Below are 27,563 nucleotides of genomic sequence, written 5' to 3'. Positions count from 1 at the left end.
GCCTGATGTTGGCTTTTCTTAGCTGATAGATTCTTAAAGTTCTTTCTTTCTAAAAATAACTCTGTTCCTTGGAAAAAAAATTGGAAAATATAGACAAATGTAGAGAGGAAAATCAAGCACATATAATTTCATCACACAGTTGCCATTAGGTTACTCTGTTTTAATTATTTAGTTGGTTGCTGCTTGTTAGTGTAAAGATTATTTGAAAAATATGGCAAAGGAAAAACTCAGCAACTCCCAGAATCTTACCTTGTACTTTGTTAAAGTCAGAAGTAGTCCCGTATCTTGTTGTCAATACATTTTTGAAGGTTTGTGGGTAACTTACTACCATTTCAGTAGAGTCCAGGTTAAGTATGGTATTGCCTGGCAAAATCAAGCTAGTTCTTGAGAATCCACTGAAAGCTAAATGTTCTGTGCCTGAGAACCAGTCACTATGTATATGCATCATAGTTTTTGAGCCCATATTTTCAGGTAACTCCAATGCATTTGAAAATTTGGACAGCTCAGAAAGGGATAGTTCAGATAAATCATCTAATTGAGTAAATGATGGGGTCTCCTTAGAATACAATTGAGTTTTCAGAATCACATCACACAGTGAGCCTTCCTCTACAGGTTGCTGGTGAAACAGTCAGTTTCCATGGGCAAAAGAGTTGAGTCAGATGTACTATTCCATACAAATTTTGTATTTATGCTCATGCCAGGAGCTGAAATTGTTTGATGAATGAACGAACCTGTTGAGAAACTTCAGGAGTGTCAGATGAATGATTATGCTTATACAGGTGCTGTTGATTTAGCTGATTTGACAGGGGCACTTGACTGAACTCCAGGGGAAAATGGGAGGCTGCTGCTGTCTCCCTTGCTGATGCTGCAGGTGTCAAGAGACTGTCAGGTGAATGTGCAGATTTTTCCAGGTGGACTGGAACAGAGCCACTCTATTTGCTGAGAAATGTTGTCATTGAAGACAGTTTTTCCGAAGTCATGGCTATATCCTGCATTTCTGAGGGCCCAAGAAAAGGAGAGTACTTGGATAATGAAAGGGGAACTTTTGAATACCCGACTTGACTAATTGAGTCTGAGACAAAGTCAGGTAAAATAGTGTGCTTTTGTATTTCTGTTACATGGATTAGGGTGTGCCCTTTTAGTTCCCACTCTGGAGAGTCTAGTTTTTGTAATAACATTGACACTTTAGAAGTTCTACCCTGAAGGAAGTCAAAATGTGTGAATGAGGTAGCTATTAGTACCATCGAAGGGGTGACTTCAGGAAAAGCAGGTGAATATTCAAGGTTTGTAGTCAAGGACATTTCCTGTAGTGAATTCGGTGACACTGCTGTATGCGCGGCCTTGTAGTGTTTGTGCACTTTTGGAATAAACTATTGGTATTTGGAATGAAGTCGGGATCAGGGATAGGAGTGATGCGTCTTAAGGCAGCAGATAAGCTGGGAATTGACGATGCCTCATCTTTAGGCATCCAGTGAGTCAGTGAGGTGGGTAACAAGACAGAGAAAGGCTTGCTTAGCTTTGTAGTCAGTTTGGGTGGCCTCACTGTTGAAGTGGGGATTTCTCTTAACTGCCTGGGTCTCCTTGTTTGAGACTTTTGAAGTAATCTCCAACCTTCAATTTTATATCCTAAAACTTGGGCAAGATAGTTAGAGGAAGCTTGCTGTTGAAACACTTGCATTAGCTCTGGCAGTACTGTGGAAAGCTTATATCCCACAGGCCAGTGGAATTTTACAAGGTGACTTTGTAAAGTGATGACGTGCCTAGGATCTTCAGCCATCACTGGAAGATTCCACAGATAATCGGTTGTCTTGCTTCTGAATGGGCTCATAGTCACTGAAGAAGATCTAAGTGGAAATAGTCGGCCAGTGTGCATACCAAAAAGAGACGCTCTTGGACACCAAAAGCTTCAGCAGCTGCTTTAAGGGTAATTTCAGCTATAATGGCAGAAAATTCCTTTGAACCTCCTTTGGTCCTAATGCTGAAGATTTAAAACAAAAACACAGCATGGATTACTGCTTGATTAGCAATCCCTTATTTTTATGTAGTCCCTCAGAGTTTATATGGTATTCTCACATAATACCATCTCATTGCTACATCCAACAAGAAGGAGCGAAGAGAGAGCAACTATTATTGTTCTTAGTTTATAGTTTAAAAAGCTTAGGTTCAAAGTGGCTAAGTAAAGTACCCAAAGACATAGAGTAAACACGTGATCTAAACCTAGGTTTTCTAACTTCAGATGGGAAAGTAGGGGATTTGAATGGAAAAGCTGTGTGTTTTGGAGTTTAAAAGATTAAACTCCAATTTGTCGGCTAGACTGATGACATTATTTTGAGGTATTTAACTAATCTGAGTCTCAGTTTCTTCAAATGAAAAAGGGGAATAGCATTGAACTTCCAGGGTTGTTTTGAATATTGACTGAGGTAAGACACTTTGCGAGTTAGCTGGCACCCTGGTGAGCCTTTCACTCTCCTGGTCCTTTGCTGTTCCTGTCTTTCCCTTCTCTTTCCCTCCCTCTGGCCTTCCCTGTCCTTCCTTTCCTCATGCACCTCCCTTTGTCCTTCCCTTCATTATTCCCTGTGTCCTTTCCTTCCCCATATCCTTCCCTTCCTGTCATCTTTCTTTATCCCTGCCTCTGCTTTGCTTGTTATATTTCTTTATCTCACATATTTTTGCAGCTAGACCAAAGGTGGGTCTCCTCTCAGATACAAGTACTGATCAGCGGCCCCTGCAGTGACTGAATGTGCTCTTTTCAGTAACAGCCCATGGTGGGGCTGCAGTTCAGAGCTGGAGTTGGAAGCCAGGGGCTCTAGAAGAGTGTGGCTTTGTTGAATGGAAACCAAGATAGTAATTCTTACAAACCCAGGAAGGCTCTGAGGGTGGGACAGTTGAAATGAGCAGGCATGCTAAAAAATAATTAGGCCTGTAATAGTGTGAAAACAATTCTAAGTCTTTCAAGAAAAGGAAAATAGGGTTAAATGAATTGCTTTTTAGGGGGGAATGAATAGATTCTGTACTTAATCCATTCTTTCAGGACTTCCATTTTGATCTTCCATATCTGACTTTCAAATATAGTAATTGTCATAGACTATATGGGTTTCCAAGATCCAGGTTCTGCTCAACTCTCCAGCCTCTTGAGGTCAGGAGTTTGAGACCAGCCTGACCAACACTGTAAAACCCTGTCTCTACCAAAAATACAAAAAAAATTTAGCTAGGCATGGTGGCAGGCGCCTGTAATCCCAGCTACTTGAGAGGCTGAGGCAGGAGAATCGCCTGAACCTGGGAGGTGGAGGTAGCAGTCAGCCGAGATCATGGTACTGCATTCCAGTCTGGGGACAAAGCTAGACTCCCTCGAGAGAGAGAGAGAGATGGGAGCAGAGAGAGAGAGAGGGAAATCTATTATGGACATTACTTCATCCAGTTTTTCCAACATCATCGATCTAAATTAAAACAACTGAATTAGTTAAAACCACTAATTTAGCCTCTATATCTCATATATAGTTCTGTTATTGCAGTCATTATACTTTTAAATATTTTTATGTTTTAAACTTTTTATTTATAAAAAAATTATTTAAAAATTATTTAAATTTATAAATGATATAATAGTACAAATTTAAACTTTATTATAAAAATTTATAAAAAATTTGTAAAAATAAAAAAATCCTTTTTTAGTCTTATATTTTACATTTCTGTATACCTTACTGGAATACTACACTATGAGTTGCTTGACAGAAGCTTATTCATATTATCTTCAACTCCTAGCTCAGGAGTCTTGTATAAAACAGGCACTCACCAAATTCTTATTGAATGAATAAGTTAATGAACAAAAGATGAAAAAAGATGGAATGACATATGTGAAAGTACTTTATAAATTGTGAATTGCTGTGTGGGAGTTAGTTATTATTGGCCTGATCTATAATTTTCACAATTTCACATAAAAATTATTTTAGAAGTTAGAGGCAACTTTCTAGAGAAAAGTCTTAGATTGAGAGAGAGAGAGTAAATGACATGGCTGTATCTATTTATCTTCCTTAAACTATGAAAATAATTCACATTATGTCAAATTGCCAAGATGGCTGGAATATCATTCTCCTACCAAGACCGTTTATCTTCCTGAAATTATTTTCATAATTCCTTAAATTATTAAATTTTTTTATCTTCCTGAAATTATTTTCATAATTCCTTAAATTATTAAATTATTTTATCTTCCTGAAATTATGAAAATAATTTCAGGAAGATAAAAATACTTGAATGTGAATTGTTAAGCTATGTAGAACTGCCTTTTAACCTTTTAAAAATAGATAATACATGAACACACTATAAAAACTCAAAAGGTAAAATAGAAGATTAGTTGCCCAATCTCCTAATTTCTTTCACTTATGTTACCAGAATATTTAGATATGTTCTCTGCTTTTATAGACATATATGTATACAACAAGTTGCCCTTTGAAAGAGAAAAAGAGAAAGGACTGTTTTCAGCTAGTGCATGGTCCATGAGTGTAAAATAAAATAATATGAGAAATAAAAACTTAGTTCTCCAATTTTTATTGACTTGGGAGTTATTTTCCCATTCAAGGGATTATTGTAAAAAGCTTTGTTTTAAGGACTTACTGTTTAGCAACATTGTGAAAACATTGCTATGTCTTTTGTTCTCATTCTTTTTTTAACACAAGATTCTATTTCTTCAAATCCTACCCTTGCTTTTTAACTGAACTGATAAACTGAGCACCACACACAGCTACCCTGATACTTACCCATTTGGAGAAGGAACCAAGCTTCCCCTCACCTCGTTCCCAGCCAGCACATGAAGGGTAGAGATGATGAAAGCTATTTGTGTTTGCTGAAAACATCCCCAGATACTAGCACCATGATTTGGTAAGTTCCTCCTTCATCTTCTAAGGACAGTCCTTGCAACGTCTTGGTAGGAGAATGATATTCCAGCCATCTTGGCAGTTTGACATTATGAACCAGTGTAACCTGTTCAGGTATACAAGAAACATAAGGTCTGAAATTGCCTTTAGGAAGAGGTTTGAAACTTGCTTGCTCTTTTCCTGTGTTGGACATTAATACCAAGAGTTAAAGACCTCTGCTGAGGTACGAATGTCAAGTTTCCTCAAAAACTTTTTTTTTTTTTTTTTTTTTTTTTTAATCCCTAGAAACAGACATTTTTTTGGTCTCAGGTTTATAAAGTCCTTGTTTAAAAAAAATACAAACTTTTAGTAGAAATAACAAAATAATCATTAGGTTCATTAAGACATTTGGCTAAATATTTTTCTAAAAAAACTTTTTACCAAAACCTAACTACTACATAATATAACTGACGATTAAAGTTTGTGTCTTAAAAATGCTATATTCTATTAAATTCAAGTGTTGAGTTGTTCTTCTCAAACTGTGTTCCCCATAATAGATTATTTATGAGCCTTTAAAAATATTTTTATTTTCTCTGTTAATGCTGTGAGGCACCAACATAAAAATTATTACAGGGAGCAAGTTGGAAAATTTGAGTTCTATTTACATTAATATCTATAAGAACATCATGCTGAACAGATAGGTTAGAGATATTTAGATGCTTACCTGAAACTGACTTATTTTCCCATGGAAGGCATAGGGAGAAATTGGGTAAGAGAATAATTTTCCAATAATAGCAACCGTGTCTGGCATATCATGAAGAACTTGGATCTCTTCACGTGAATAGTGGGTCGTCACAATCAGCATATTCACAGAGAAATATGTCAGCACCAGCACCAGATACGGTATTGCTGAAACTCTTCTGATCCAATGCAGGGGAAAATGGGTGCCACCAGTGTCTGCCCCCATGCTTTTCTTACCAGTATCCATTGCCTCAGTAGAGTTAGCTCTGCTTGGGTAACTGGATATCACTTTACTGAGCCTCACACTGCTTAAAAACAAAAGCAAAAACATTTGAGCTCCATCAATTAGCGCTTCTTGGGAGGAGAAAATAGATTTTATCTATCTTTGGAGTTTAAAGTTTAAATTCTTAAAGTTTAGACTTATTTTGTTTTCACATATCATTTGCATCAACTAATGGAGAGTTAAAATAAAAACTCCTACTACCTCCAAACATCACTGCTCTGTGGTGACTGCGAAACAAGAAAAACCATAGATGCATTTTGACCTGGTGTCTGCCTTGCACTGCTCCTTTAGGGATGATAATGCTCCCGTATCCAGCTGTACTTGGAGTTTAATATCAACTCTAAAGAGGACAAATTAATGTGATAATACATTGAAAATACAAAACAAACACAACAAACAGAAGCCTTTCTCAGCATTGGCCTTATTCCCTTTCTTCCTCTGTGACCCTGTAATAAACATTGACAGTTTCTGTCTTTCAGAACCTTTTTTTATTTTTTGAGACAGAGTCTCACTCTGTTCCTCAGGCTGGAGTGCAGCGGCGTGATCTCGGCTCACTGCAACCTCCACCTCCTGGGTTCAAGCAATTCTCCTGCCTCAGCCTCCTGAGTAGCTGGGACTACAGTGGTGCCACCAAACCCAGCTAATTTTTGTATTTTTAGTAGAGGTGGGGTTTCACCATGTTGGTCAGGCTGGTCTTGAACTCCTGACCTCAGGTGATCCACCCACCTTGGCCTCCCAAAGTGCTGGGATTACAGGCGTGAGCCACTGCACCGGCCTAGAACATTTTCATCTATGCTCCCTTTTTAGTAGTAACAGCCTCCCTTTGGGAAACTTTCCCTCTCCTACCTCATGATGAGCTGACAGCTGCCAATCAGTCACCCATCTCTTTGGTCCAAGGAGTAAGCAAATGATTCAGGCCTGCTCAATCATAATACTCAGCATCTCTTGCTAGGTGAAAAGACTCATCTGAGTAGGAGACTCAGGCTCAGCTCACCAGAGTCTTTTACTGTTTTCTGGGATTTTATATGGAGATGCTAGGCCATAAAATCTCTCTTTCTCTCGGATTGCTCTGATGTCGCCATGTTAACCTACTCCATCACTACTACAATCACTACAATGATAACCATCACTACTGTCAATACCTATTTCTACTTCCTCTGTCCACTCTACCCTAGCCTTCTGTCAGTCCACCAAGTCCAGCTTCACTTGTTTCTGTTACTTGCTATGAAAAAGCTCAGTGAGACACAGGTGCCTTTGAAAATGTCGAATAACCACGTGTTCCAATTGTCAATTTATTTCCTCTTAGCTCCTCTGTCCTCTATGTAATAACGGGCTAACCTATAGCATTCGGCTCTCCTGGTGGGCACAATTTTCAGAGTTGCCAGGAGAGGGCGATAAAGAGACACTGCGGGAGGAAAAAGGCGCTTTTCGCTTCAGCCCAGGTTGTGCGTGAACAGGCGCATGCAGTGGCACTCCGCCGCAGCCACTATGTTCCCTTTGTGACTTGTATGCAGCTTCCCAGGCCTAGTGCGCCACTTCATCATGACGCTCCTGACAAGGACACTGGCATGTTCCAGACCTCATGTTGGGAGTGAAATCCCAACTCGCTCTGTGCACCTGCCCACCAGCCTTGGGTCATCTGTTTCTTGTGCCTGGTGGCTGTGGACCACCTCTGGCCCAGGCAATTCAGCTGACTTCTCTGCATACAGTGGGCTGTATCCATACTTTCTCTAATGAAGTCTAAACCTCATCCGTGCGGTGGTGGCTTTCCACCAGTTTTTCCTTTCCCTAAGACACCCTTTCCAGTTCTCTTTCTTTTCTTTCTTTCTTCCTTCCTTCCTTCCTTCCTTTCTTTTCTTTCTTTCTCTTTCTCTTCTCTTCTTCTCTCTCTCTCTCTTTCTTTCGTTCTTTCTCTTTCTTTCTTTCTTTCTTTTCACTCTCGTTGCCCAGGCTGCAGTGCAATGGGGCGATCTCAGCTCACTGCAACCTCCACCTCCGAGGTTCAAGCCATTCTCCTGCCTCAGCCTCCCAAGTAGCTGGGATTACAGACACCTGGCACCACATCCAGCTAAATTTTTTTTTTTTTGTATTTTTATTAGAGACAAGTGTTCACTACGTTGGCTCAGGCAATCCACCCGCCTCAGCCTCCCAAAATGTTGGGATTACGGGCGTGAGCCACCGTGCCTGGCCCTTCTTTCTTTCTTTTTTTGAGACAGGGTTTCACTCTGTCACCCAGGCTGGAATGCAGTGACATGATCATGGCTCACTGCAGCCACCTCCCAGGCCCAAGAGATCCTCCCATTTCAGCCTCCTGAGCAGCTGGGACCACAGGCACATGCCACCACACTTGGGTAATTCTTTAATTTTTGTAGAGACAGGGTCTCACCATGTTGCCCAGACTGGTCTTGAACTCCTGGGCTCAAGTGATTCTCCCACCTCGACCTCCCAAAGTGCTGGGATTATAGGCATGAGCCACCATGTCTGGCCTCCAGTTCTCTTTCCATCTTTTTTAGTTACTCCCCTATCCTAGTTTAGCAATTTATATTCAACTTCTTCTGTTCAAGTTACTGGGTAGTTTCTGTCTCCTGATTGGACCCAGAGAGATTAACCTTTATTCTTACAATTTCTTGACCCCTGGTTTCGGTGACCAGCTTAACTTTTTGTCTTACGTTTATATCATCATCATCCTCATCATCATCACCATCATCCTATCTCTGAAGTGTTTGTAAAATGGGAGAAACAATGCCTGTCTTACCTAATGCTGCCTATATGGGAGAGTTTATAAATTACAGGATGATATTTTATGTTTGCTGTATTTATTACCTAACAACACTTCCTCATCTTTGCTGGATTTTCTTCCATCCCACCCTCTCTCTAAACATTCCCAAGAGGTTGGTGGTTGGCTTTTGCCTTCTCTCTGTACCTTGGCTTTCCCAACCTATTGCTTCATCCTAATCTCTTGCTGGAACTCTTCCCCTCTACCCTGGCCCCAACTACCGTCATCACTCATTCTTCACGGTCTTCATCCTAGAAGATAATGACCTAAATTTTAAATTTTACAGTCAAACTTTATTCATTCAACACACCTGTGGGCCTGTCACTGGCAAGACACAGTTGTAGGTGCTGAGCACAAAGAACTGAACAAGACAGGCAAAGCCCCTGCTCTTATGGAGTTTACATTCCGCAATTTTACCCTACTCTGATCTTCCAGACTTCTCTCTCTACATTAACTTGTGCTCTAGGGGAAAGTGAATATCTCAATGTTATTTTTCTGCCTTTCTAGCAATTATCCCACCTGGAATGACCTCCATCCCCTCTGTCTACCTAAACCCTGTGCGTTTTCCAAGACCCAGTTTAAACCCATTCATAAATCCTCAGTAGAGGACTCCAAAGCACTTCTTTCAGCTGTGATTCACAACTATTTCCGGTAGCAACATATCTGAGAAATAACATGCTCTTTTGTAACAGTGGTTCCATATGCATTGATTCTCAATGAGTAAAGGGAGGTTTTTACCAGAATCTCAGCACTTAGGTTTGGAGAGCATGCATACTTTCAAAGAATCTCTCCAGTGATTCTGATATGTCTCCATAGAGGGGCATGATTCCTTCCCTCTTCTCCATACCCTGTTGTGATCAGTGGTATTGGTCATAGGTGTCAGAAACATGAGTCAATTGAACCATTCTCCCTTGTGTCAATTGCAGGAGAATTAACAGAATTAACTTCTCCTGCTTGCTTGGCTTTCAAGAGGGAAGCTGTTTTAGTACATTAGGTCTGCTATAACAAATTATCATAGACTAGTTGGCTTATTAACAACACAAGGTTTTTTTTTGGAACAGGCTCTGACTCTCACCCAGGCTGGAGTGCAGTGGTGCAATCTCGGCTTACTGCAACCTCCCCCCAACCCCAGGTTCAAGCCGTTCTCCTGCCTCAGCCTCCAGAGTAGCTGGGATTACAGGCGTGTGCCACCATGCCTGGCGGAATTATTTTATCTTTTATTCTTACACTGATGACATAGGCTTTTGGGACCCGAGTGTAGATTCTTTCCTTTTGTGGGGCCCTTAGGCTTTGTGTCCTGTCCCCTGTGTCTCACACAGCCATTTAAGTAGGAATGCAGTCTTCAAGTTCACTCAGGAATCCCCAAGGGCAAAGCTTGCTTACCTCTTAAGGTGCCTGCGTTTACTGGGTTTGGAGAGCTCAATATTTCTTTCTTTCTGCTGTCTCAAGAGTTTAAAAAAGATACTTTTACCCAACATTTTATTTGTTTCTGTTGGGAAAGTCATTTAGGACATCTAATCTGCATTACTACTGAAAATGGAAAAGTCTGGTAAAATTCCAACTTGAGTGCAATTTATTTTTATCAATAGGGTTTCTTTTTTGACACAAATTACTCAGTGACTAGAAAGCCACCAAATTTGGATTCAGTTTTGCAGAAAGAGAAAGGAGAATTTATTACAAGGTAGAGGGACTGTAGTTCTAGCTATTTTCTTTAGGCCTTTATGGCTGGCAGGGCACATAGAAACTGACATTTGTTGGCTTTCAGAATTGACTACTCATGATCTGTATCATTGACATTGAAATATGAAATGTGAGTTTTGAAAGAGATTTGGATAAAACTCCCCCTAGTAACTTACTGTTGTTAAACAGGTTATATGGAGGTAAGTGAGAGATCCACTCTGGGAGTGGTGAGTATTTGATACTGGGTAGGAAAATGTAAAACCCATTGATAGATGTAGCCAGGTGTCTGTGTTGACACCCAGAGAAAACAGTTCTTGCCTTACCTTTTTTCTTTTGACTTGCTCAGTTGTTTTGAGGTCAAAACGAATATTGTTTTCTGAGAACATTTCTGAAAAATAGTTTACTTTGGAAATTCATGTGAGCAAACTACTCTCAGTGCCAATAGCAAGATGATAAATGCTATGATCTTAGAAAAAGGCAAATGACTGTCTTCCTCTTTCTTCCAATCTAGGGATAATGAAACCTGCTGCAGTGAGAGTTCCTGGAGCAAACCAGCAAAAAGAGGCACACCCTATGGTCAGCTTCTGCTGCCTGGATCCCACAGTGACTCAAGATTTCTTCCAGCTTAAAAATGCTACCCTTTTAAAGAAAATGTGGCACATATATACCATGGAATACTATGCAGCCATAAAAAAAATGGGTTCATGTCCTTTGCAGGGACATGGATGAAGCTGGAAAGCATCATCTGCAGCAAACTAACACAGGAGCAGAAAACCAAATACCTCATGTCCTCACTCATTAGTGGGAGTTGAATAATGAGAACACACGGACACAGGGAGGGGAACATCACACAGTGGGGCCCATCAGGGGGTTGGGGGAAAGAGGAAGGAGAACATTAAGACAAAAACCTAATGCATGTGGGGCTTAAAACCTAGATGATGGGTTGATATGTGCAACAAACAAACCACCATGGAATGTGTATACCTATGTAACAGATCTGCACGTTCAGCACATGTATCCCAGAACTTAAAGCAGAAAAAAAAAAGTGATTCTTTTTCTGATGTACTGTAGGCTGCTGATAGAAACTTCCATGATTGGTGGGAAAGCAGTTGGCTGAATGTGGCTCCTCAGCATATGGTGAGCAGCTCATGGCCAGTGAGCACACCCCTTTTCAAAAGCAGCCATGTAAGCGAATCAGACATTAATGGACCAAAAAGTTCATCAACACACAGGCTTGTCAATGAACAGGAATGGCATGAGCACCAGAATGTGTTGGTGTTTTCTCAGGAATAAGAGGGAAATAAAGCTTGACTCTCTGAATGGCACACAGTGCCCTGGCCCACAGGCACTTTAAGGTTTGGTGGTTCCTGCTGGTCAGCACCTGGGCTTCTCTGTGCTTCTTTGCTTGAGCTCTGGGCACAAAAGTGGAGTTGGACAGTTAAGTATTTTAGCAACTGTCTCCATGGTGACTGGGCCAGGAAATGAGCTTTGACCTAACTCTATTGTATGTAGTGGGCTCTGAGCCTTCTTCTGCACCTTGCCTGGAGAAGTTAAAGTTGGCATCCTTCCCCTTGGGTCCTGGCCATCTGGCCTAGTTGCCAGACATTGTTTCTACAGATCAGGAGGTGTGGGCAACCACCACTCCCCTCTGAGAGGCACCCGGGAGGGAGGATGTGGGAGTGGAAAGCCTATTTTAAGTAGGGCGTGATGGGAGATGCAAGGCTTCCCAGGACAGGCTGGTGTGAAAAGAAATTTTTATTTCAGTTTTTTTTAATATCTTCAACAATATTCAGTGCTCAGTATGTCTTTCTCTGTAATAGTTCTACCTGGAATGTTTATACTTATTCTCTCCTATTGAGAAAAACATCTTGATTCAGTTAAAAACATTCCATTATTTTAGAGGGCGAAGTTTTCAGTACTGGGCTCTTTGCCTCACATTGTCAGGTCACAAGGAGAAGTTGTCTTAGTGAATGGGACATAGAAGACTGTTTTAATGAGTTCCAGGAAAATGAAATGCCATCTCCTGGGACATAGTCTGTGGGTGGGATGCTGTGTGGGAACCTTGAGTGCCAGTGACTGTTGACCTTGGTGGGAGTGGGTGAGGCATCCAGAGGAAGGACAGATACATCAGGAAAGAAGGTTAACTTGTCCTACCTTATTCATTTTGCCTAGAACATAATTAGCACCATAGCATAGATTCATCCAGAGGTAATTTTCCTAATCACCAGAAGGGGGACCTGGCTGACTGCAGTCAAGTGATCGCATTTTTTTTCTTTTTTCTTTTTCTTTTCTTTTTTTGAGACACAGTCTGGCTCTGTCGCTCAGGCTGGAGTGCAGAGGCGCAATCTCAGCTCACTGTAAACTCTGCCTCCCAGGTTCAAGCGATTCTCTTGCCTCGGCCTCCCAAGTAGCTGGGATTGCAGGCGCCTGCCACTGTTTCCAGCTAATGTTTGTATTTTAAGTAGAGACAGGGTGTGGGGGACGATCATCATGTTGGCCAGACTGGTCTCAAACTCCTGACCTCAGGTGACCCACCCGCCTTGGCCTCTCAAAGTGGTGGGATTACAGACATAAGCCACCACACCTGGCCTGCATTTTATACTCTACATCTACAGAAGGAAAAACAACTGGCTTTCAGGATGAATTTGGAAAGCTCAGCTTTTCATACAGCTGTTAAATCAGAAGCAGATTCATGCTTTATGTGGATCCTTATTTGCAGATTAAATAGCTTGATTAGATTGAGGTGGTGGTGGTTGTTTATTCCATTTTTTTGGTTGTTGTTTTTTCCATTTTTGCTAAAATATTCACTCAAGTTTCTGCACACCTGTAGTCCCAGCTAATTGAAAGGCTGAGGCAGGAGGATCCCTTGAACCCAGGAGTTTGAGGCTAGCCTGGGGAACATAGTGAGATCTTGTTTCTAAAAAACAAACAAAAAAAAATTATAAGAATTCAAGTTTCCTTTTTTTTTTTGGTCTGGTTGGTGGGTTTCCAATTTATCCGACTGAAGAATTTTTATTTATTTATCTGTTTTTTGACCTCTGAACTTTTGATTGGCCTCCTGTTCCCCAAAGGGTCCCCTGCTTCTGATGGCTTAATGTCTCAGAACTTTGGTGTTGCTGGTCTCAGACACCACTTTGCCATCTACTGTCTGGCGGGTGGTGGTCTTTTGGATGGTTTGCATGGAGTTGCTGCTGTCCAGGGCATCACCAAGATGGAAGTCCTCTCCCATCTTTCAGCAGGTGGCAGTAGGTGGCGATCTCAGCCTCCAGCTTGACCTTGATGTTCAGCAGGGCCTTGTACTCCTGGGCCTGGCGCTGTCCCTCTACCTGGGTCTGTGCCAGCTCTGACTCCAGGTGTAGCAGGATCCCTTTGAGCTGCTCCATCTGCAAGGTGTAGTGGGCCTCCACCTGCCTCCGGGCGTTTTCCAAGTTGGTCTTCATATTTCTCATGGAGTCCAGGTCGATCTCCAAGAACTGGACTATATGTCGCAGGTCCATGAGTGTCATCTCAGCAGTTCCAACCTTGGTGGACTGCATGGTGACCACTGTGGTGGTCTCCTTAGTCTGCTGAGACCACCGCTTGTCCAGCTCCTCTCGGTTCTCCTGAGCCAGCTCATCATATTGGGCCTAGATTTCTGCCATGATCTTGGTGAGGTCCTGAGATTTGGGGGCATCTACCTCCATGGTCAACCCAGAGCTGGCAATCTGGGCTTGTAGGCCTGTTACTTCCTCTTTGTGGTTCCTCTTCATAAAGAGCAGCTCCTCCTTGTGAGCCTTGATCTCTGTCTCCAGCTGCAGCCAAGTGACATTGGTGTCATCAGTGACCTTGCATAGCCCATGAACGTCGCTCTCCACAAACTGGCGCATGGCCAGCTCTGTCTCATACTTGACTCTAAAGTCGTCAGCAGCAAGACGGGCATTGTCAATCTGCAGAACAATGCGGGCATTGTCCACAGCATTTGAGAAGATCTGAGCCCTCAGGTCCTCGATGGTCTTGAAGTAATGGCCCCAGTCCCTGACCTGGGGGGTCCCTTCTTCTCCAGGTGTTCCCGGATTTTGCTCTCCAGCTTCTGGTTCTTGGTCTCTAGGCTCCTCACTCTGTCCAGACAGGAGGCCAGGCAGTCATTCAGGCTTTGCATGGTCTCCTTCTTCTTCTGGATGCCTCCCATTCCTGCCAGACCCCTGGCCATCCCCGTAGCCAGGCCCCCAAGCCCCATGCTGCCCCAAAAACTGGTGGAGCGGGACACGAAGATGCAAGAACCAGAGGCCCCAGCGCCTGCATAGATGCTGGCCACACTATTGACTGGTCATGCGCTGTAGTTGGGCACCCAGACGAAGCCCAGGGACCGGTAGTTGTCGGAAAAAGTGGAGCGAGTGGTGAAGCTTATGCTGCCTGGGGAGGAGAGGGAGAGGACAGGACTCAGGCTTTGGGGACGAGCTATTTATTTATTTATTTATTTATTTATCTCGAGACAGAATTTCACTCTATTGCCCAGCCTGGAGTGCAGGGCTCACTGCAACTTCCACCTCCTAGGCTCATGCAATTCTCCTGCCTCAGCCTCCCAAGTAGCTGGGATTACAGGCACCCGCTACCATGCCCCACTAATTTTTGTATTTTTAGTAGAAACAGGGTTTCACCATGTTGGCCAAGCTGGTCTTGAACTCCTGATCTCAAGTGATCTCTCTGCCTCAGCCTCATAAAGTGCTGGGATTACAGGTGTGAGCCACCATACCTGCCCCAATTGAAGTTTTTAAACCCACCCTCAGGCACATTTCATCCATTCATGTGAGATTCCAGCTACCTGTGGCTGGCACAGGAATCAGATCTGACCCTTTCATCTCATACTCTACATCCAAATCCTATTGGTTTAACTTTCAAGATATGGTATATTTGTATTCCAAGTACATCTCAACATTTCTATCTTAGTCCAAAGCCCTATATCTGTTTCCTGGGCCACTGCAAAGCCCTGTAAAGATTTCTTTTTTTTCTCCTACCCTTCTCACCCCAATGGTTTCTTTTCAGAGCATCAGCCAGAATAATATTTTAAAAATAGAAATTTGACCACAACATTGCCCTGCCTGTAATGGACAGGCGAGGGAGGCAGGCAGGCATGCGGGAAAGACTCTTCCATCAGTGTCTCACCACATTTAGAAAATGCCTTATTAGGCCTCACCAAGTCCTCCAGGATTTGGCTGGGGCCTCTCTTGCCACTCTTCACGTCCCATCCCCTTTCCCTCCAGGCGCGCTGGGCTTCTTTATGTCGGAAACAGATGCTCTTACACTTGCAGAGCTCTCTGTCTGGTGCGTTACTTGTGCAGATTTTACATTTGGCTTCTTCACATCACTCAGGCCTGTGTTCTGACTTCCGCATGTAAAGCATCACCATCATCTCTCTTTATCCCTTAGTCTGTTAATCCATTTGTAGATTATTATTGCTGTAAGTAACTTTTACCTTCTTTTTCTTTACTTATGTATCATTTTTCTCCTTTACTAGAAAAAAAAAAACCTCTGCTTTGCTAACTGGGGCCTTGGGGGGTAAGTGGGGATGATGGGGGTAAGGGATAAACGACTACACATAGGGTGGTGTACACTGCTCGGGCCCCAGGTGCACCAAAATCTCAGAAATTGCCACTATGTAACTTATCTATTAACAAAAAACCCAGCTGTTCCTCAAAAACTATTGAAATAAAAAAAATTATAAAAAAATAAAACCTGTTAATCTCCAGCACAGTGCCTTGCACAGAGCAGACACTGAATAAAAATATAAAATAAAGGCATCTATCAAACTTAGATCTGGCAGATACATCCCCTCATGAGTTCCTCCTGGCACCTCTCCAGCTCTTCCTTGCTTAATCCTGGAAAAGTTTCCATTTCTCCAGCTTGAACCATCTCATCACCCTAATTCCTTCACGTAGTTTCATCTTCTCCTCTCTCCTTCTCTCCCAGGCATCAATCTCATTGCTAGGATTCCACTGACTGCGAACATCAGACATTGTGCTAAGGACTTGACTTGCATTGTACTGTGGGTCATCTCTAACTGTCCTGTGAGTTAGAAGCTATTATGATCCCAGTTTTAGAGACGGAAAAACAGCAGCTCAGAGAGGCTAACCTACGTGACCAGACTCACATGGCTCAGTGAGTGGCAGAGCGAGAATCAGACCCAGCCTGATGCCAGAGCCATGCTCTCCATCTTTTTGCTGTCAGGAAGGTGCTCTGGTAGAAAAGAAATCTTAAAATCATCTCTGGTAAATATAATATTTACAGATGGAAACAGTACAAAGAAGAAGCCTACGTTAAATATAATATCAATTCAGTAAACATTTTTTCAATTCCTACCATGTTGCAGGTATAGTTTTAATATGTGAGATTGAGTAATGTGATAATTTCAAAATTAAGTTTATGTATGATTCTAAACTGTTTGTTGTCATTTCAACAGTATTCACAGTAACTTCACCAAGAGTAGATTCCATCTCAAGGAACCGCTTTCTTTGCTCAACCATAGGAAACAATTTCTCATCTGTTGAAGTTTTATCATGACATTGCAGTAATTCAGTCACATCTTTAGGATCCATTTCTAATTTTAGCTCTTTTGCTGTTTCTACCAAATCTGTAATTACTTCCTGTACTGAAATCTTGAACCCTCCAAAGTCATCCACGAGGATTGGAATCAGCCTCTTACAAAGTCCTATTAATTTTGATATTGGACTTTCTCCCATGAATTACAAATGTTCTTAGTGGCATCTGGGTCATGCATGGTGGCTCACGCCTGTAATCCCAGCACTTTGGGAGGCCAAGATGGGTGGATCACTTGAGGTCAAGAGTTCCAGACCAGCCTGGCCACCATGGTGAAACCCCATGTACTAAAAATACAAAAATTAGGCAGGTGTGGTGGTACATGCCAGTAATCCCAGCTACTCGGGAGACTGAGGCAGGAGAATCGCTTGAACCTGGAGGTGAAGGTTATAGTGAGCTGAGATTGCACTACTGCACTCCAGCCTGGGCAGCAGAGTGAGACTCTGTCTCAAAAAAAAAAAAAAAAAAAAAAAAAAAAAAAAAAAAAAAAGAAAGTTCTTAGTGGCATCTGGAATGGTGAATCTTTTCTGGAAGGATTTCAGTTTACCTATTCCAGATCCATCAGAGAAATCACTATCTGTGTCAGCAACAGCCATACAAAATGCATTTCTTAAATAATAAGACTTGCAATTCAAAATGACTTCTTGATCTGTGGGCTGCAGAGTGGATGTTTGCAGGCAAGAAGATAACATTAATCTCCTTGTGCACCTCCACCACAGTTCTTGGGTGACCAAGTGCATTGCCAACAAGCAGTAATATTTTGAGAGTAATCTTATTTGTTTCTGAATAGTAGTTCTCAATAGTGGGCTTAAAATATTTAGTAAACCATGCTGCAGAAGATGTGCTGTTACCCAGGTATTGTTGTTCCATTATTTAGAAATCACAGCAGAATAGAGTTAACATACTTCTTAAGGGCCCTAGGATATTGAAAGTGGTAAATGAGCATTGGCTTCAACTTCAAGTCACCACCTGCATTAGCGTCTAACAAGAAAATCTACCTGTCCTTTGAAGCTTTGAAGCTTTGAAGCCAGGCATTGACTTCTCTCTAGCTCTGAAAGTACCAGGATGCCATCTTCGTCCAACAGAAGGCTGTTTAATCTACACTGAAAATGTGTTATTTGGTGTAGCCACATGCCAACAATGATCTTAACTACCTCTTCCTTTTTTTTTTTTTTTTGAGACTGAGTCTCATTCTCTCACCCAGACTGGAGTGCAGTGGCACGATCTTGGCTCACTGCAACCTCTGCCTCCTGAATTCAAGCGATTCTCCGGCCTCAGCCTCCTGAGTGGCTGAAATTACAGACACCTGCTACCATGCCCAGCTAATTTTTATATTTTAAGTAGAGACAGGGTTGGCCAGGCTGGTCGAGAACTCTTGACTTCAGGTGCTCCACCTGCTTCGGCCTCCCAAAGTGCTGGGATGACAGGCATAAGCCACCATGCCTGGCTTAATTAGATCTTCTGGATGACTTGCTGTGTCTTCTCCATCAGCACTTGCTGCTTCAGCTTACACTTTTATGTTATGGAGACAGCTTCTTTTCATGAGCCTCATAAATCAACACCTACCAGCTTCAGACTTTTCTTCTGTAGCTTCTTTACCTCTCTCAGCCTTTACAGAGTTGAAAAGAGTTAAGGCCTTCACATGAATTAGGCTTTGGCTTAAGGAAATGTGTTGGTTGGTTTGATCATCTGTCCAGCAATGAGGATAGACTAAAACGTTCTTCGTATCAGCAATGAGGCTATATCGCTTTCTTATCATTGGTGTGTTCGCTGGAGTAGAACTTTTAATTTCCATCAAGAACTTTTTCTTTGCATTCACAGCTTGGTGTTTAGCACAAGAGATCTTGCTCTTTTTTTTTTTTTTTTTTTTTTTTTAAATCTATCTCAGTTTTCCACATAGTTTTCTCACTAAGCTTAATCATTTTTAGCTTTTGATTTAAAGTGAGAGACTTGAGACTCTTCCTTTCCTTTGAACACTGATAGGCCATTGTAGGGTTATTAATTGGCCTAATTTCAATATTGCTGTGTCTCAGGAAATAGGGAAGCTAGAGGAGAGGGAGAGAGATGGGAGAACAGCTGATTCATTGATTCAACTTAAAGTCAATTTTAGAACAAGGTACACCTGTACAACATATTTGCTCCTGACTCCCTTAATCTATGTTAGAAAATCATCTAACATGGCCGGGCGTGGTGGCTTATGCCTGTAATCCCAGCATTTTGGGAGGCCAAGGTGGGCAGATCACCTGAGATCAGGAGTTTGAAACCTGCCTGGCGAACATGGAGAAACTCCATCTCTACTAAAAATACAAAACTAGCTGGGTGTGGTGGCAGGCATCTGTAGTCTCAGCTACTCAGGAAGCTGAAGCACAAGAATTGCTTGAACCCAGGAAGCAGAGGTTGCAGTGAGCTGAAAATGCACCACTGCACTCCTGCCTGGGCTATAGGTTCCAGCCCTATAGGATTCTGGGAGCCCCTCCCTGCTGGTGTGGAGATGATGAGAAATGGAAGAAATAAAAGACACAGACACGGAGATAGAGAAAAGAGAGTTTGGGCCAGGGTGTCCACTGCCAACCAAAGCGCGGAGACCTGCAGTGGCCCCAGGTGCCTGGACACTCTGACTTTTACTGAGTACAAAGCAGTGGGCAGGGAAGGTAGGGTGAGGTAATGGTGGTGGGTGATAGGGTCAGGGAAACCACGTGTCTTGAAGATAAGGGGCCCAATTCTTTCAAGTAGCCAAGGTGAGGAGAAAACCTAATGCGTCAGCGCTCTTCACGTATTTGTCAGAAATACCAAGGACACTAAGATTATGTTACTATTGTTAATTCTTATCTCTTAAGAAAAAGAGAAACCAGGTGCAGGAGCAGGGCGCGAGAGCAGACATGGAGCGTGACCGGGGAGCACAGCATCACATAGACGCGGTAAGCCCCCGGATGCCTGCTGGGGTCCCTGACAGCCGTCAGGCCTTGCCACAAGAGCTTGGGGAAGCGGAGTTTTCTCCTAACTTTCCCAGAAGGAGATGTCTCTGTCATTTTGGACGTCTCCTTCCCTAGCTGGCTAAACAGCGGGCGCTTTCACAGCGCTGGCGCTGCCGCACAGCCAAGGCGCCCTCCGGCAGCCCTTATGCGGGCGTGACAGAGGGCTTAGAGCATCTGGCCTTAGGCTCACTCTGTTCACAATGTCACCTCAGTTCCGTGCTTCATAACCCAGTAGTCATTAGTAAAATTAAAGGTTATATTGAGTATATATCTTTATGATTATAAGTTAGTAACTATAAGATTATATAAAGGAATAACTATGTGCAAACATTTCTAATTCTTTTCTAAATCAATATTTATATGGGAACAGGCTGAGGCTTCAGACTCTTGCCACAATACTTGCGGGATTTCCCCCTTACACTGGGCCACAGAGCAAGACTCCATCTCCAAAACATAAAGAAAATCATCTAAGAATCTCCTTTCCCCAAGTTACACACCTCTTATCTTTCCCACCTTGAGGCCCGGGGATCACATCAGCTGTTTTCTATTCTTCCACCTGGGGCCTATTTTCTCTTGGGCCTTCTGCCGAACTGAATTCAGCTCTTCAGCTTCTCTTCCCATCTCTTCATTTCCTTTTCAGACACCCCCCAAAAACTCTTGACGTTTAGAAAAATATCTGTAGTCTTTAAAAGCTACATTGAAGTGAACACAAGAGGGTAAAAATGAAAAACTAAATCCAAACATCAGAAAGTTACTAAATTTAATAAAAGAAAAACGAAAACAAAAGTACGTATTTGTAGTTCCCAAACTGGTGTGCAGTGAAACTTGTTATGCTGGGCAGTAGTAAGCAGGCAGAAAAGTGTTTTGTGTTCAAAACTTGGAAACTCTGGCTTAAACAAAGTATGTCAGTTTATTTGTTGCAGACCTTCTTAGATCCTTTAATATGCCAAAATAATTTTGAGTTTGCAAGAGGAATTTTAGGCCTTGGTGTTCCTAACTTCTCTGAGCATTTTCGGCATAGTGATAATATTTCTTACAGGAATGGCAGTCTTTGGCCAATTGCAGATGGGGTGGAGCCTGGTCTGTCCTATGTTCAATTGTCTTTCACTTATACTCACTTATGGTATAGGAAATTGCTTCTTCTCGGAATTGGCAATATTCACTCTCCTCTCCCAATCCACTCCCCATTTCTGAGGCTGGTTTTCCCTGCTTGGATCAGCAAGGCTTGTCCTTGGTCCCTTTCTCCTTTTGCCTGACAACATAAGTCAAAGAAGTGGAACTACAGCTGTTATTAGGCCGCTGTGTCTCCAGTGGTTCAAGTGACAACATTTCCTCAAAGGAATTGGCTGTGTGGTCAATCTGTTTTTGTCTCCTCCGGGAGACAAAATGACCTCCAGGTCATTCCCAGACAGATGATATACAGGAAACTGGAAACTATTTAAGTAAGACCAAAGGAGCTGCTATGGAGTGTGCTGCACAGAGAAGAGCCATACACATATTATAGCTTGTGTTGGACAGGGGGACTCTTGCAAAGGATTCAACCAATAAATGACTCTCACCGAAAAAACTTCTGCTTCAAAATAAAAAAATCCCAGGGTGAAAGTTTATGATCAGAGACTCTGAAAAGTATAAGCAGAGGAGTGCCGTGAACTCACAAGGAATAAGGTGCAGGCATGTTCAATCAAAGGCAAACTTGGGGTTATACAAATAGGATGACCTCAGTGAATGTGACAGCTTTAAAAGCAGGGGATAAGTTGAAAGGTACATTTTATCCCTAATGAATTTCTTTTTTCCTCTGCATTTTTATTTGTGAGCCTCACATACTGTACCCTCCTTGGACTGTTGTGTGTGAAGTAGGACTATATACCACAGGCACAACTGTAGTGATATGAACCCCATCACAGATGGAACTATACAAGAAATCTATGTTTATTTTGCTAGAACACAATCTAATTTTTGTTTGAGACTCCGTCCCTTTGGTGTAGCAGAAATCCATCTCTGTCAGCTTAGGGAGTTCCCCCACCCTTCCCAGGATTGCCCCTAACTTCTAGAGAATGTCCCCAGTGAAAAAAGGTGGCTCCTGGGGGCATAGGGTTTGAGTCTAGTGTGTAGTCATCATTTTTCCATGCATGTCTAGGACATTCACTGTGACAGTCAACACTAGGGTCACAACAAATCCCCCATCACTTCAGCTCCCATGGGGCCCACCCCCTCAATATTAATCTCCTGGATGCACCACAGAATCATTTTTCTTCTAGGATATTCTTGCTTTTTCTCTTTGATTTGGGAATCCACAGACCTGTCTGAAGCTTAATTCCCCCTTCCCATCTGACACTTGAATGGGTGAGGGAGGAAGGGAAGGGCCTTTCTCGGGTGTCACCTTCACATCCCTGTGCTCCTGACACAGCTGGGAAAGCCCTTTCCTTTTCCCACAGCTGGGAAATCTCCGTGTAATCTTGCATGAGAGTTCTTCCTCTCACTTAACAAAGAGGCTTCTACGTCTTACGTATGCCTGTTTCTTTCCCATTCATTTTGGGGACCTGAGTTTTGGATATTCAAAAGTCAAAAGAAGCTCATTTTTTTCTCTACTTTCTGTTAACCTACTCTGCCTGGGGGAAGTGGAACTCAGAATAGTCTATTTGCTATTTGAAAGATGGTAAGAATGAGGCCAGAGAAAATATTACAGGAAAATAGTGACTAACGCTTCAAAATTATATCCTACCTCATAATTTTCTATTGATTAATTCCCTAACAGAGGTGACTGGGATGGCATTTGGAACAAAGAGAAAACCTTTTGATATGTGCTAAGTGGCACACACACGCTCTAATATTACATGTAGGAGATTGTAAGAAAAAATATTATTTGTAACAAATAAAAATTATTTAGGATATGCACGGATTATATGGGGGTCCCTCTCTGCTGTGAGTTGGCTGTAGAACATGAGCCTCATTGCTTCTCCTTCTAAGTACTGGCTTTCTCACTTGTTAAGTGGTGATAATAACCCCAACTTCACAAGGTTTTTGTGGGAATTAAGTTCAATTAATTCATCAAGGAGATGCATGATAGCCATTTAGCAAATGCTTATTTGTCCATTTGCTCTTTCATCCATTCACAGGTTTATCTTTTCTCATCAGGTATGCATACCTTACTCCTCCAAAGCAAGACCACAGCCACTGTTAATAAACCTTGTGTAATACGTATAATAGGTGGATGGGTGGGTGTGACTCCATCCCACCCACTTATCTCATCAGTTGCAAATGGACACCCTAAGTAAAATCCATAAAGGTAAGCCTTGGATTCACTATTCCCACAGATCTGGTGAAACAATGCTTATGACTAAGACCTCCCCATGGCCCTTACTGGTTCCTAATGAATGAGTTTTTAGCAGAAACAGTATCTTTAATGACAAAGAGCCTTTAAGCATACCCAGCACCCACCTCCCCACTTCTCTAAGTGAATGTTATCAACGATATTTTCCAGGCTTCACATATAGCATTGGAGGAGATAAAATCTTAAATCTAGACCAGAATTCGTAACTGCTATTTTTCTTTTTAAAATTGAGGTACAATTTTCACACAATGAAGTGCACAGGTCTTAAGTGTTCAATTTAGTGAGTTTTCACAATTCTGTACAGCCATGTAACAACTACCCAAAACAAAAATTTAACATTTTCATCACCCCAGACATTTCCTCATGCTCCTTTCCGGTCAACCCTCCCCCAGTATGGCAGCATTTTTCAATATGACAGCTCCCACCCGTTCTTAGGAGTGCTTTCTATTTTAACATTGAAACTCTCATAACTGCCTTCTGTTGGAAGTAGGCTAGTAATGTGAGCCAACATCTGCTAAGAAGAGATTTGCATGCATCATCACACTTAATATTTATAACTATCCTATGAGGTAGGAACTATTATTTCTTTCTTTTACAGATAAGAAAACTGAAGCTTAATGAGACAAAGCTGTACATGGGTCAAAGAGCTCTTGTAGCAGAGCTGGGATTTGAACTCAGATTGGTCGGATTTCAGAGCTTGGCTTTGAAGCCAAGATGCTACTGTGCTAAGCAAGGAGCAGAGGCACCCCACAGTTTAGATAATGAGTACAATTTTCCTGGGTCTGGATTTTGTGAGAAAGGAAAAAAAGTGTAAGTTGTTTGATATATATATATATATACTCACAGTATTACCCCATTTCATTTAATATCCATATGAGACTTGTTGCCCTTTCATTAAATTGTGCCTGCAAGATTTTTACCAGCTGACTGTTAAGAACTAGTAATAATAACAATGATTATAATAAGATGACATTTATGGAACAACCATTTTTTAGTACTTACTACGTGTCAGATGCTGTGTGAAACACTGCACCTAAATTTCCTTATTTAGTTTTCGTAACCACTCTAATGGTAGTGTCTGTTACTGACATCATTTCTTTTTCTTTCTTTCTTTCTTTTTTTAGAGTTAGGGTCTTGCTCTGTCACCCAGGCTGGAGAGCAGTGGCACAATCATGGCTCACTGCAATCTTGACCTTCTGGGCTCAAATGATTCTCCCACTTTAGCCTCCCAAGTAGCTGGGACCCACCATACCCAGCTAATTTTTTAGTTTTTGTAGAGATGGGGTCTCGCCATGTTGTCCAGGCTGATCTTGAACTGCTGGGCTCAAGCAATTCTTCCACTTCAGTCTCCCAAAGTGCTAGGATTACAGGTGTGAGCCACTGTGCCCAGCTCATTTTTACAGACTAAAAATGTAAGGCTTAGAAGAGTCTGAGTGACTTGCTAGAACTGCCGAGCTATAAAGTGGTGGAGCTGATTTTGTATTTTGGCAGTCTACCTCAAAAGCCTTTACTTTCAACCACTACATCCTCCTGATCCTCTGCGTATGCCCTGAGTCCTGTTGATCAAGAATGGTCTTGCTTCCTGCCTGAACCAGCTTTCACCAGAATGAATGTGTGTGTGTGTGTGTGTGTGTGTGTGTGTGTGTGAATTCTGCCAGCTGGCTCTCTTTTAGATAAGATCCTGTTAGTTCCAGACACTTAGGTCTACGTGGGCTTCAGGACTTGGAAAATAGCCAGGTTCACCCTGGGCCAAGTTGTGAAGCAGAGGAGGTGTGTCTGGGGCATTTTATCCTCTTCTGCACACTGCCATATCCTCTAAGGATCCTATTCACCAAACACTCCTCACCTTTCAATCCCTGAAGCCCAAATCTTGCCAGAGGGACTGAGCCCTTCAGCTGTGGACTTGTTGAGAGCCCTGCTTTTGCCCCTCCCTTGCCCCAGCTTGTGTGGCTTTTCCGATTTATACTGAAGCCAGTTTCACTCCAACTTTCCTGTCCAAGCCTGTGCTGATATCCTTAGGGAGGGAGATTAGAGGTTCTCCAGGTGTCTAAGGGTCTCTAGAAATAGGACCTTTATCTATCATTGGCAACCTCAGAGGTGTGTCTGATAGGAAAGACAGGCAAGGCAACCTTAGTGATAATGACAGCTCATCTGCACACAGCATTGAATCTGTATACTGTGCTGTTCTGGAGGTAGGGAGATTGAAGAGGTTGGTAGGGAGATTTCTATTAAAATTTTTAAAAATAGAGACAGGAGCCTCACTATATTGCCCAAGCTGGTCTCAAACTCCTTGGCCTACCAAAGTGTTGGCATTACAGGCATAAGCCACCACAACCAGCTAAAGTACCTCTTTAATGTTAGGCAGACAACAGTTTCTATGAAGAAAAAGGGTGAGAGAGCTGCTTGTGGTGGCTCTTGCCTATAATCCCAGCTATTGGGGAGGCTGAAGTGGGGAGGTTGCTGGAGTCCAGGAATTCGAGTTTGCAGTGACCTATGACGGTGCCACTGCACTCAGCCTGGACAACAGAGTGAGACCTCGTCTTTAAAAAAAAAGAAAAAGGGTGAAGTTGGGAATAAGAGTAGGATAGAGGAGACAGAAAAAAGAGATTAAAAGTGTACTTTGTCTCTTCTCTCTTACCTTCGAAGGTAAAGAAAAAGTTTGTCTGTGAGGTCTGACAATACATTATCACCATTTACATTTTAGTTGTCCCTGAGTTATGGTGGAATGGAGGGATTACTTCTAAATGACAGGCTGTAATCTTAACAACAGTTCTTACCTGAACTCATGTGGCTGTCAGAAAAGTAGGGCTTCCATGAGGTAAATCTACCCTTTCTATTCATCCAAGTGCCCTTCTCTGGAATCTGGGGCCCGCTTTGGGAACTGCATGTCTCCTGGCATCAATTCATCCTCAACAGATAGCTACCCTCCCACCCCTGCAGACTACACTCCTGTCTGTACTTTTCTTCATCTAATTGCCTGGACCTTCCTGCCCTAGATAACTGGTGTCTCTTAAGAGACAATAACACTATCGAGGATGAGTGTTTCCAAATGTAAGAAACACATCTAGGCAGACAATTTTAAAGTAAGGGAGGTTTAGATTAGATTTTAAAAAAACAAGTTTTTTTTTTTTTTTTTTTTTTGAGATGGAGTTTCACTCTTGTTACCCAGGTTGGAGTGCAATGGCACGATCTCGGCTCACCGCAACCTCCGCCTCCTGGGTTCAGGCAATTCTCCTGCCTCAGCCTCCTGAGTAGCTGGGATTACAGGCACGCACCACCATGCCCAGCTAATTTTTTGTATTTTTAGTAGAGACGGGGTTTCACCATGTTGACCAGGATGGTCTCCATCTCTTGACCTCGTGATCCACCCGCCTCGGCCTCCCAAAGTGCTGGGATTACAGGCTTGAGCCACCGTGCCCGGCCAAAACAAGTATTTTTTTAAAATTAATATTTGAATTTTGCGATTTAATGCTAATTTCTCATTTATTTCTGCAAATCATGAAATGCATGAAGGTAATTTCAAGCCAGTGTGATGAGAAACTGACATCTTTGCCAGAAAAGAAAATATTGTAAGTAGTTTCAGGGCTGTCTCATACTGAACCATATCCTTTTAATAAAAATACTGAAATTATATTGTGAGAGTCATTGTATCTCACTTAGTAATCTTACTGCTCTTATTCTCCCTCTCATCTCCAAAATCTCTCAAAAACTAACTAGTACTTTTGTTGAATCTTTACTATATGCCAGAAGCAATGTAACTTCTTCACATGTATTGACTCATTAAATAATCATAAAAATCCTATAAGATAACAACCCTTTTTTTCCAATTTATGGATGATAGAGGCTGGATGTGGTGGCTCACATCTGTAATCCCAGTACTTTGGGAGTCTGAGGTGGGAGGATCACTTGAGCACCAGAGTTTGAGAGCAGCGTGGACAACAGAGTGAGACCCTGTCTCTACAAAAAAATTTTTTAAAAAATTAGCCAGATGTGGCGGTGCACACCTATAGTACCAGTTGCCTATGAGGCTGAGGTGGGAGGATCATTTGAACCCAGGAGTTTGAGGCTGCAATGAGCCATGATTGCACCACTGCCCTCCAGCCTAGGCAACAGAGTAAGACTCTGTAAAAAATATATATGTATGTGCAAATAAATGTAAATATATATGTAAAGAAATATAAATGAATATGCAAATAAATACAAACATACACATATGCAAACAAATACAAATATATGCATATACAAATAAATATTAAAATATACACATATGTAAATAAATACAAATGTATGTAAATAAATATATGTATATGTAACTATACACACATGAACATGTAAATAAATATAAATATATGTAAAT

General features: G+C 42.1%; 1 pseudogene; it reads right to left on the bottom strand.

The window, feature by feature from the left end:
- Window positions 1–100: 100 nt before the first annotated feature.
- On the bottom strand, window positions 101–27,383 carry LOC101030407 (keratin, type I cytoskeletal 18-like; annotated as a pseudogene).
- Between the last annotated feature and the right edge of the window lie 180 nt (window positions 27,384–27,563).

Source organism: Saimiri boliviensis, chromosome 7 (genome assembly GCF_048565385.1).
Source record: "Saimiri boliviensis isolate mSaiBol1 chromosome 7, mSaiBol1.pri, whole genome shotgun sequence".
In the NCBI taxonomy this organism is placed as follows: Eukaryota; Metazoa; Chordata; class Mammalia; order Primates; family Cebidae; genus Saimiri; species Saimiri boliviensis.
This window is presented reverse-complemented; position numbering and strand designations above follow the sequence as displayed.